At 38.0% G+C, this 10,000-nt stretch overlaps 1 protein-coding gene across 11 annotated transcripts in view; it reads right to left on the reverse strand.

The window, feature by feature from the left end:
- The window catches only part of LOC137979278 (tetratricopeptide repeat protein 28-like), a 60,476-nt gene that overhangs the window by 26,605 nt on the left and 23,871 nt on the right, over positions 1-10,000 (reverse strand). For 3 of the 11 annotated variants that reach the window (XR_011118289.1, XR_011118291.1, XR_011118290.1), the window contains 5 exons: positions 8,337-8,780; positions 7,460-7,827; positions 6,151-6,244; positions 4,028-4,320; positions 3,774-3,815 (listed from right to left, as the gene is read on the reverse strand). The exons of 7 other annotated variants lie outside the window; for them this stretch is intronic. The gene's annotated coding sequence lies outside the window, so the exon portion shown is untranslated. Of the gene's footprint in view, positions 1-3,773; positions 3,816-4,027; positions 4,321-6,150; positions 6,245-7,459; positions 7,828-8,336; positions 8,781-9,223 lie in introns of all 11 variants that reach the window. One more of the 11 variants, XR_011118292.1, reaches the window with a different exon arrangement.

Genomic DNA, 10,000 nt, shown 5'->3' on the forward strand with positions numbered 1-10,000 from the left:
GTATCTTTGTCTTCGTCACTGAAATCAGTGGATTTGACTGAAAAGCTAATAATTTATTGTTGTCGGAGATTGGATGACAAGAATTTCTGTCGCAATCGGAAATTCAATGACCTGGATTTGTGAAAATCTTGTTCAGCTTCATGCTTTAAAGAACGAGGTATAGTGTGGAGTGCAATATTTCGTGATGTTGACTTTCGCCTCATGTCTTAAAGAACGACTAATGTTACATGTGTAGCACGCTTGTATCGCCTCATGGCTTTAAGAACGACGTATATTTCACATGTGGCGTGTGCTTGTTTCGCGTCATGGCTGAGAGATATTTTCTGTCACACGCGAACTGACTTCCGAGAGTCCGATTGACTCTTGCCAGGAAGAGCCGTCTCCATCGGATCCGATCGAGTTTGTTTGCCAACTTTTTCAACCCCCCTCGCTCCTGTTAACCCTCACTTCCGGTACCACTGATCAAGCGCCATGCACCCAATTCCGGTTCCGGTCGCGATCGGGCTCAATCCGCCTGCGAGTGAAGACAACCCGACTCAGGTCGAGTGTATTGGACATGTATGGGAAACTGACAGCTTGTGTTCATGCTAACAAAACGATTATCTTATGTGATTGAAAACAATGAAATGTACAATGTAGCCTTGTCCCATGTGTGCAACCCAGTTACTGTGTATTTTACTATTAGATATTTGAAGGCACATCTGATTTGTCACATTTGGGAATGGCACTTAATAAAGAAAGGTACTTTTTCACATTCGGGAATGGCACTTAATAAAGAAAGGTACTTTTTCAAGTAAATATGGTAATTACAAGAATGTATTTATGAAATATGCAATGCAACTGTGCTTGTAAATTTAATGTAAGCCTCTTAACACTTCAAAGCCCCTTCTAATAAGATCCCTCGCAAATTAAGGGCTTTGAGGGCCTGAAGCTGAAGCTAAGCCCTACGGCACTAGATATACCGTAATAGAGGAAAAACTATCTCAAAGCCCACATTTATTTTACAAGCGGCAGCAAAAAATTAGTGAGCACTGCACACACAAAGAAAATCATGTCAATTAGGCCACTCTTGCCTAGAGTTGTTGGAAAATAAAGTCTAAAATATGATAGTTCTTCACACGTTCAATTGCACATTCAACATGAATTCTGAGGGTTGCAATCCTTCTGGTTGCAAGCATTTCCTGTTCAGTAAACTGTCCTGATTGATTCATAAAGGGAGGGACATTCAACAATTCTTGATTATTGAACCCCCGATCTGCCATGACCTAATCTCCTCGCTGTAATTTGTCAATAGAAGCAGATTTACTGGTTATTTCCTTATAATAATAATAATAATAATGATAATAATAATAAATTTAAATTTATATAGCGCACATATCCTGTGCTCAAGGCGCTTTACAATGTTTATCTAAACATACAATATATTGAACTAAAAACATACAATCCATACAATATATTAAGCTAAATAACTATACAAGTGATAGATATAATTCTACTATAAACATGAGTGTAATATGCATAAAACTATGATTAAACTTTAAAATAACGGGCAATTGTTAACATATTTAGTAAAAAGACAGGTTTTCAGTCCTTTCTTAAAGTTTTCAACAGTGGTAAGGTTGCATAAGTCATGGGGTAAGCTGTTCCAAAGTCTTGGGGCCATATTCGAAAAATTAACGCTCTATTATCCCCATAAATTTTTGTATATGATCTAGGTTCTTTTAATAACATATTCGAAACAGATCTTAATGATCTGGAGTACCGTCTGTACTGGAGTTTTTGTCTTAAATAGTCTGGTGCATTATCATTGAGACATTTAAATACAATAAGTAAAATCTTGAATATAGATCTATAGTAGAGAGAGAAATAGTATCAGAAATACACTATCAGAAAATAGTATCAGAAATACAGCCACCACAGAGATTTGAAATAAAACAAACACTGCCACTTGGAGTAATAACGACCAATGCCTTGAGAGTATTTAGTGTTCTTGTAAGTTGAGAAGGTAAGCTGTTGTGCTTCTGTGTTACTTGGTTTCTCAACATAGATCTCATTTGCATCGATGATTACTGTTGTTCCCTTGTACTTGTTTTTGAAGCATGCAGGCTTGTGTAAGTCAATGATTTGTCTGTCAGGGAAAATGTCTAGTTCTTTATATATGTAGTACACAAACTTTGTCCAAGTAACAATTATTCGGCCCACAAGACTCTGAGATATTCTATATCTTGCAGCTAAATCCTCCTCCACTGACAAGGTCTTTTTGGGGCCTGCCTTCTCTCTTTTTTGGGCATCATTCTGTTCAGTGTTACTGTACACAAGTTTAGAGGCTGCATCCCTACCTAGAAAGCTAAGAGCTATGCTGAAAACTTCATAGTTTGGAAACCCAGTATAAATCTCAACAATTTTGAATTACTCTTAATATTATCAATGTTAAAGAGACTTTGTTGGAACATGCTTTCCAACTCTTTCCTAAGCTCCAGTTCTAGTTCAAGTTGTTTCATTTTTTCAGTAAGTTCTTTTTCGAGTTCATTTAAGCTCTTCACTTCTTCTTCCTTTTCTTTTAAGCTGCTCCACTAAAAGTTCTTCTTTGCTTTACCTGCCTCAGCTTTATCAGTAGTGACACTTGGAAATCCATAATCTTGGCATGGAATACTTACAGATTCTAATTCAGCTAAATTATCGACAGGGTTAGATTGAGAGTTCAGTATAACTTTATCTAATTTGACTCGGCTCTTTGTTGTCTCACATCCAGCTGAGTGATAAAAAGGGCCTTTCTGCTTTGGCTTTTCCTCCGCTGAAAAAATGAATCTTTTCAGAACAGATCCACTTTTGAGATACCTTTTTCCTCCCACACACCACATAAAACAATCTTCAGAAAAGTGCTCACTGCAGAGATAAGAATGTTTCGACACAGGAGCGTCTTTTCTCTTTATTTTAAGCAGCCAAGTTCGAAGCTTAGCATTGTTTACAGGTAAAGAATGCCATGACAGTTTTGAACATTCGGGCTTGTTACTTCTGTTAACATATCCATAAGCAATGCAGTGCCTTACCATGCTTTTTACGTCAGAATCAGGCCAGATGAACGACCAGCTCCGCAAACACAAACGAAGAAAACAGTCCACAGAGGTCAAAAAGCCATGCAATTCTTTAAGGTACACTGTATTTCTCGATTGACCCGAAAGCCTTGCTTTCGTGCGCACTGAAAGTAACACCGCTGAAACGTGGGCGCAACTGTAATAACAGCTATTGACTTACATGTAATCTATACCTTTATGGGAAAACATGCCTCCTATTAAATGGATGAGTATCAAGAAACTAAAATTGAATAAAGAAAAAACTGAGTTCCTCTTTATTCACTCAAAATTTAGACTACAGCAACGCTTGCCATCAATCTGCTTTGGTCAAGACATTGTTCAGCCTTCTCAAACTGCCAGGAATGCTGTCACTTTTGACAGTACCATGTCAATGCTGCCTCATATTAAGACTGTATGTAAATCTGCATTCTATCACCTTTGTAATCTATCATATAAATGATATCAGAAAATTTATACCAATGGAAACATTCAAAACACTCAGATATGTCCGAGAATGCACGCGGATTTCAATAAGTGTCACGAAGTGTCCCTTTGCTCTTCTCCCTAACTTCAGCATCACTCATGTCTCTGAATACAGACAATTTATGTCACAAAGTGTCCCACAAATGCTGCTCATCAAGTAAAGATAACCAGCTGCATTTACCCTCACCAAATAATAACCCTAACCTTCCCACTTACCCTCATGACTTGTAAAGCACTTAGATCATGTCTGGATAGAAGCTATAAAAGAAACATTATTATTATTATTATTATTATTATTATTATTATTATTATTAAACTTCTTAAATAACTGGAAATTTTATACAAGTAAATATCGATAATTATTATTATCTTTCATTACAAAGACTACACATAATCATCACTTTCACCATGCAAGTGTTTAGTAAGTGGGTCTATGAGCTCTCCCTTAAATGCATCAATTAAGATCTTACCTTCTTCACTGTTGTTCTCAATGTACTTTTTGACCATACTAAAAATAGTCACAGCTTGAGTACATTAATTCACTTGCAGAAGGTTTCAACCTGAACACACTTTTGACACTGTCAGGAGAAATCTTCTTTGCAGATGCAACAAAGAGAGATTCAAAGATATCAGGCTCAGCATGCACTGCAGGTAACACATCTAGGATCTCTAGTCCTGCTGCAAAGTGGTCCAGCATTGCAATTCGCTTGCTCAAGACCAATTGTGTAATTAGGCCTTGAACCACCACTGGACAATTGTCATCCTTAAAAACAAAAATAAATGACAAGTTAGGAAATAAGTACCAAAAATGTTATTAATGAATCTGTTTCTAAACCGCAGTTAGCCAAAAAAAAAAAAGGAAAGCTGGGTACCATTATAATAATTTTACCCTGTGAGAAATAAATAAATCTGCTTTTGGACTCTGATGTGAAACAAATGAAGCTGCATGGTGTTTTAAAAAAAAGTACAATAGTTTTAAGAGATATCGACCAGTTCGTAAATAATAACACTACATAAGTAAAATCTTTCAATGACAACAATTATGTACCATGAAATGCTCGGTGGCAAACTCTTGCTGCAGAATTTCTACAAAACCTCTCAGTTTTGCTACATAAATTTCAAACTGTATTCAGAACAGGAGGTGCGACAAGATGAAGAAACAAAGAACTACTCAAAGGTGGCCATGTGATCAACTCAACTCAAGAAAAGAGTATAGACCATATCATCATATCATATCATATATCTTTATTTACCCTCGGATTTTTTAGAGTTGCTTGGTGTAGCTAATATCTCCGAGCATTTACCCTCCCAACCATGATACACCACAGAAGACAGACCACAACACCGGGAACTACATGCCCTCCTATTTGCGACAACTGTTCGGGTTGTTTTACGTCCCACAAAATTATGAACATTGAAGGGTTGTGAGACGGGACCTCCGGCTTGTCGTCCTTATCCGAGAAGAGAGTCTAACCATTTGCAGATGTAATTACAAAGGCAGCACTTTCTCCTCAGTTATTTTAAGACCCTGAGTGTTGGTCCGGGCCGGAGTTGAACTCATGACCTCCCGCGTGACAGCCCATGCTCAACCAACTGAGCCACCGGTGCGCGGTGCGCCGTATTCATAAATAACGGCTAAGTAATTATTCTTTTGTCTTTATGCTAATCATCCTCACTAGACTCGTTAGCACGAACAAAATTCAAAAGAATCTTTTCTCCAAAGTGAGGCTAGTGAGGATAATTAGCACAAGGACAAAAGAATAATTTCTTGGTCGCCATTTATAAATACGGTCTATACAGTATCTGGGTTATTTTATACAGAGTGACCTATGATCTGAAAAAGTACAATGTATGTACCGAAAATGCTTCAGACACAAAAATCACTGATCAAATAGAAACATTGCAGGGAGAAAGGCAGGTGTCTCAGTTTCACAATGGGAAATACAACAAGTAAAAAGTATACTGTTTGTTTTACGATGAGCGACCCCATCACCTGTTTTTTACCTCATCATTTAAATTAATTATGGTTCTTTCAAAGTTTATCTAGTTACATGCAGTTCTTATGTTTAATTATGTTAAACTCATCACAAATAGATGAGCTTGGGAACTGGTGCCTAAAAGGTTAGCGGGGAGCAGAAGCCATAAGCCAAAGGGAAGGTAACCATGGCAACCCTGGAAGCGGGAACCACCCTCACACGCAGCGGCTAACTGGCACCGTCACACTGAGTAATCAGTGGAAACAACTTAACTGACCCATAGTTACCTAGAGATCACAAGGGAAGCAGGAGGGACGGGAAGGGGCAAGAATCCGCAAAGATTCGCTAACAGGGAGCAATTGATCCGCAAAGATCAACAAGCAACAATGCATGAGAAAGGCAACATGATGCAAAGGCCCTGCAAATCTTTAAAGGGCCACCCCGCAGGTCACGTACCGTAAAGGGTGAGACCGCTGACTGCATTAGTTCGAGTCTAACTTAGCCTAAATTATATTTAGCCACATTTAATTGTCACTGAAAAGCCCCCTTGGGGATTGTGAATAAAGTATTGTATTGCATTGTATTTCAGGGACAAGGGGAAACTGTACTTTACTTACTGTCAACATTAGTGTCAACCCACTTTCTTCCATGAGCCTCAAAATCATTGTCAGCATTTAGAGCAGCTATTTCATCCTTACTGCTTAACATTGCCTATTTAAAAAAATAAGTTGAAAGACAAGGAATATAATTTTATTATTTATTTGTAGCATTCTTATCCTAGAAATAGCAAGATACACTGTAGTGACCTTATTTATTTCATAAAAACAAAAAATTGCATGACCTTGCACGGTTAGCATTAAATGTTTAGTTGCCTTTTACTCTGATTTCTGCATGCCTGAAGGAATAGTACAAGTCATGGACTGTAGAAAGCTTAGTATGCTATTGTATCTATCACTTTCAACCCCAGTGGCCTACATTTGTATCAAACCCCAGCCCACCAAATTAAAACATTTGCAAACTAATATTTTCTGAAAATAAAGTTGTACTTGAACCTTTTCTTGTAAATGTTGCACATGCACACTCATTACACGACATAACAGGCACAAAAGATATTAATTAATTCATTTCAGTTTTTGTAACTGTTTTCCGGAGGTTCTTTAATAGTCAAGGACAAAACCAAGGTGTTCAGTAACGTAAAGAAGTGACTGCTATTTAGTTAAATTTACACAATAAAGGAAAGCTTCCTTTCAGACTTGGTTGGTAAACGATCTTTGGTGGTAGATGGAACCCCTTCCCAGAGAATTGACAGCCTCTGGAGATCTAAACTCTAGTCACTTTCCTTTTTGTAGGGCTGATTTGTTCAAATGGTAAGCACAATTCCCAACAGAAGTTTGTCGGTCTTTAATTTTGTTCACTGTTTGCCAAAACCATGAACCAACCAGTTTGCCCATCAAACAAGTAAAGGGTAAAAAACCAACCTGCCTGGGGAGCTTTCAAACAAGTTACCCATGTACTAAAATCTAATTCAAGAAAGATCTACACAACTGGCTTGCAAATGACTGCATTCTCATTCCTTCCAAGATTCCTTGGTCCAGTGATATAAGTTCAAGACCAATAATGCTTTGAGATTCTGAATGACTTATAGGAAAATTAATCAAATCGATTGGATAGACCCTGAATATTGCACCAAATCAGCAACATGTACCAAATATACACTGTAGATGTTGCGGTTCAATTTTATTCTTGGTTTAACCCTTTGACACCCAAACAAGCTTGAATTGGCTAGGCTCCCCCGGAAGTCAATGGGTTAAATTTTATTTTCCTTCGTTTTTGGGTATGGTAATGTATGTCTATCATATTGAAACAAAAGAAAATAACATTTAAACCAAGTGTAAACGTGAACCACAACATAGACATTAGACTAACCGTTATTTTCAAGAAGTACAATGTAAGTCAACTGCATCCTCAAAAGGTGTGGACAGTTTCTTCTACATGTATCACTTGCATCTTTATGTTGGGAAACAATTCTGTTAACTTAATCCTTCATAAACTGGTCATCATCATTACTGGTTCCTGGTGATAACTGAACAGTTGATAAAGTTGGACCAGTACTACTTGATGGCTGCATTAGCTGGATTGTAGTTGTACAGGGGTTAATTGAAGGAGTGCTGGTTGATCACTCTGACTGTGTCCCAAAAGAACCTGCATCCTCAAAGTGTTTCACAAAGTCCTCATCCAACTATATCCCAAAAGTACCTACATCCTCACTGTCTTTCACAAATTCCTCATCATCACTGTCCCATAAAAAGTAAAATGATACCTTTATGATAAATATAAATGCCATACATACTCACTTGTCCACACCCAATCCCTCCCTAACTTCTTGAGTAGAGAAAATGCATGTTACCCTTAGCCAAAACTAGAAGGGCTGGCAAGCAACGTTTTTTTTAGCGGCTTCTTTTAGTTAATGTGTCGTAAAAGATATTCTGGTAACACTTGAAATGCATAAAGATAGAGTGGATATGTTATTCTGACAGGTTCCCCTTTGGGTTTTCTTCAAAAAAGCTACAGCAAAGATTGGCATCAAAACCCAACACAATAATAGATTCTAAACGGTTCTGTCACCCTTGCAAGTTTAAAATGTCCAAAACTTATCTGTTAAAAAAAGTGCTTATACACCTGTATGCTAAAAAATCTATAAGTTGCACCCCTTCACTGCATCTCATTCACTTTGCAGCTCTGTGTTTTGGACAAAATGATTCTTAGGATTTCTTAATAAGGACTGAACAGGAAAGAAAAATACCATCAACAGTAGATTCACACTCTTGCGAAGTCTTGCAGGCAGGGTAGTCTCTAATTTTCCCTCTGACGTCAATTTCATCATCATTTCCCTGATAACGTATGTTACAGTCACTCACAACCATGTCATCTGCCAAGGGGTACACTTCTGGACAGTTGTCCTTGTGATCCAAAACCACCACACATTTCTGATGAACCCTTGGCGCTGCAACCCGCTTTCCTTTGGTAATGCCAGTTGCCCTTGAACTTTGGAATGCAAATCTGCTTATCAGCCTTTGTCCTTGAACTACCTTTAAAGGTTAGTTTTCCCCCACCAGTTCTATTAGATCATAGTTAGCATGTTGCAAGAGATTGAACCAGAGTACGTCAGCCACAGGAACTGTGGATCTAGTTTGTTGTTGCTGTAGATAACTAAACACTTCATTTACAGCCGCTCTTGCTCCAGATGCTATGCACATCCAAGAAGAAAACCATCGTATAAAAGAAAATGGGGGAAAAAAGTGATATGACTAGTTGAAATGCAAAGAATGTGTCATCGGTATAAATTCCTGCTACTTCTTGTTAGCGTTTTCCTTTTCAAATAACTCTGTCCTAATCTTCATCATATTTAGGGTTAAAAGCTGAAAACTACAACTAACCAGTGAATTTGTATTAGATTATCCACTTCAACATTTTAAAAGCGAGGCTGCAAGACTCACTACCAAATTAAGCGCATGCAACGAGTTAGAATAGGCAATAAAGTTTCGCTAACTTCATCAAGCGAAACGAAACCTACATTATGAGATGTTATAACTGCATATTATTTCTATTGTTCTTTGTTCATAAAATTTTCAGAAGTTAAGCTTAAACTCACTTGTAAATTAAGCTTATAATAAAAGGAGACCTGCTTACCGTTGCCGGCTCTGCTTTCCCTGCAGAGGTACCGTCATAGCTGGCGCTTTCCTATAGCTGTCACTTCGAGTTCAAACAGTTGAGCGTCAGACAGATTCTGAACGACTTCAGGTGTTATGTCCTGTGCTTCGAACTTTTCAAAACGCTACTTTCTATGGAGAGCAACGCCAGGATTATCCTCAAGGCCGACATGGTTTGCCGAGCAAACTCAATCTGCTTGAGTCATTTTGTGCGCAAATCTTTCTTTGATTGGTTGCCAAAATTGCTAGTCGATAATTAATAGATATCAGTAAGATATTATAGTATCACCCAACTAGTGGACTAATGCAAATCCTGGGCTAGATTGCAGAATACCCCGCCCACCAAATGTCCTACTTAAAAAAGCTGCCACCGCGGTCCCGCAGTCGTGTTTAACAATGCTGCTTGTCCGCAGTGGCATGGGACAGAAAATGATATTCATATAAACAACTCTGTTCCTAAACCGGACATTCTACAATTTCTCCACTTCTTAAATTTCATTTTGTTGTTCCGTTAACTACACTTTTCACGAGATTGTGTGAAGAAGAAAGGATTCGTTTACTCTTTATGCCTAAGCGCTCGTTTCAGTGATTAGGTCTAGGCACTCTCCTAAAATTTTAGCTTTCATCTTGCGGTTCGGTTAACTACACTTTTCAAGAAAACACTCCTTTACTGATTAAGCTAAGCGCTCGCTTCAGTGATTAGGCCTAAGCATTCTCGTAAAATTTAACTTTCATTTTGCGGTCCTGTTAACTACAC

Source organism: Montipora foliosa, chromosome 12 (genome assembly GCF_036669935.1).
Source record: "Montipora foliosa isolate CH-2021 chromosome 12, ASM3666993v2, whole genome shotgun sequence".
Lineage (NCBI taxonomy): Eukaryota > Metazoa > Cnidaria > Anthozoa > Scleractinia > Acroporidae > Montipora > Montipora foliosa.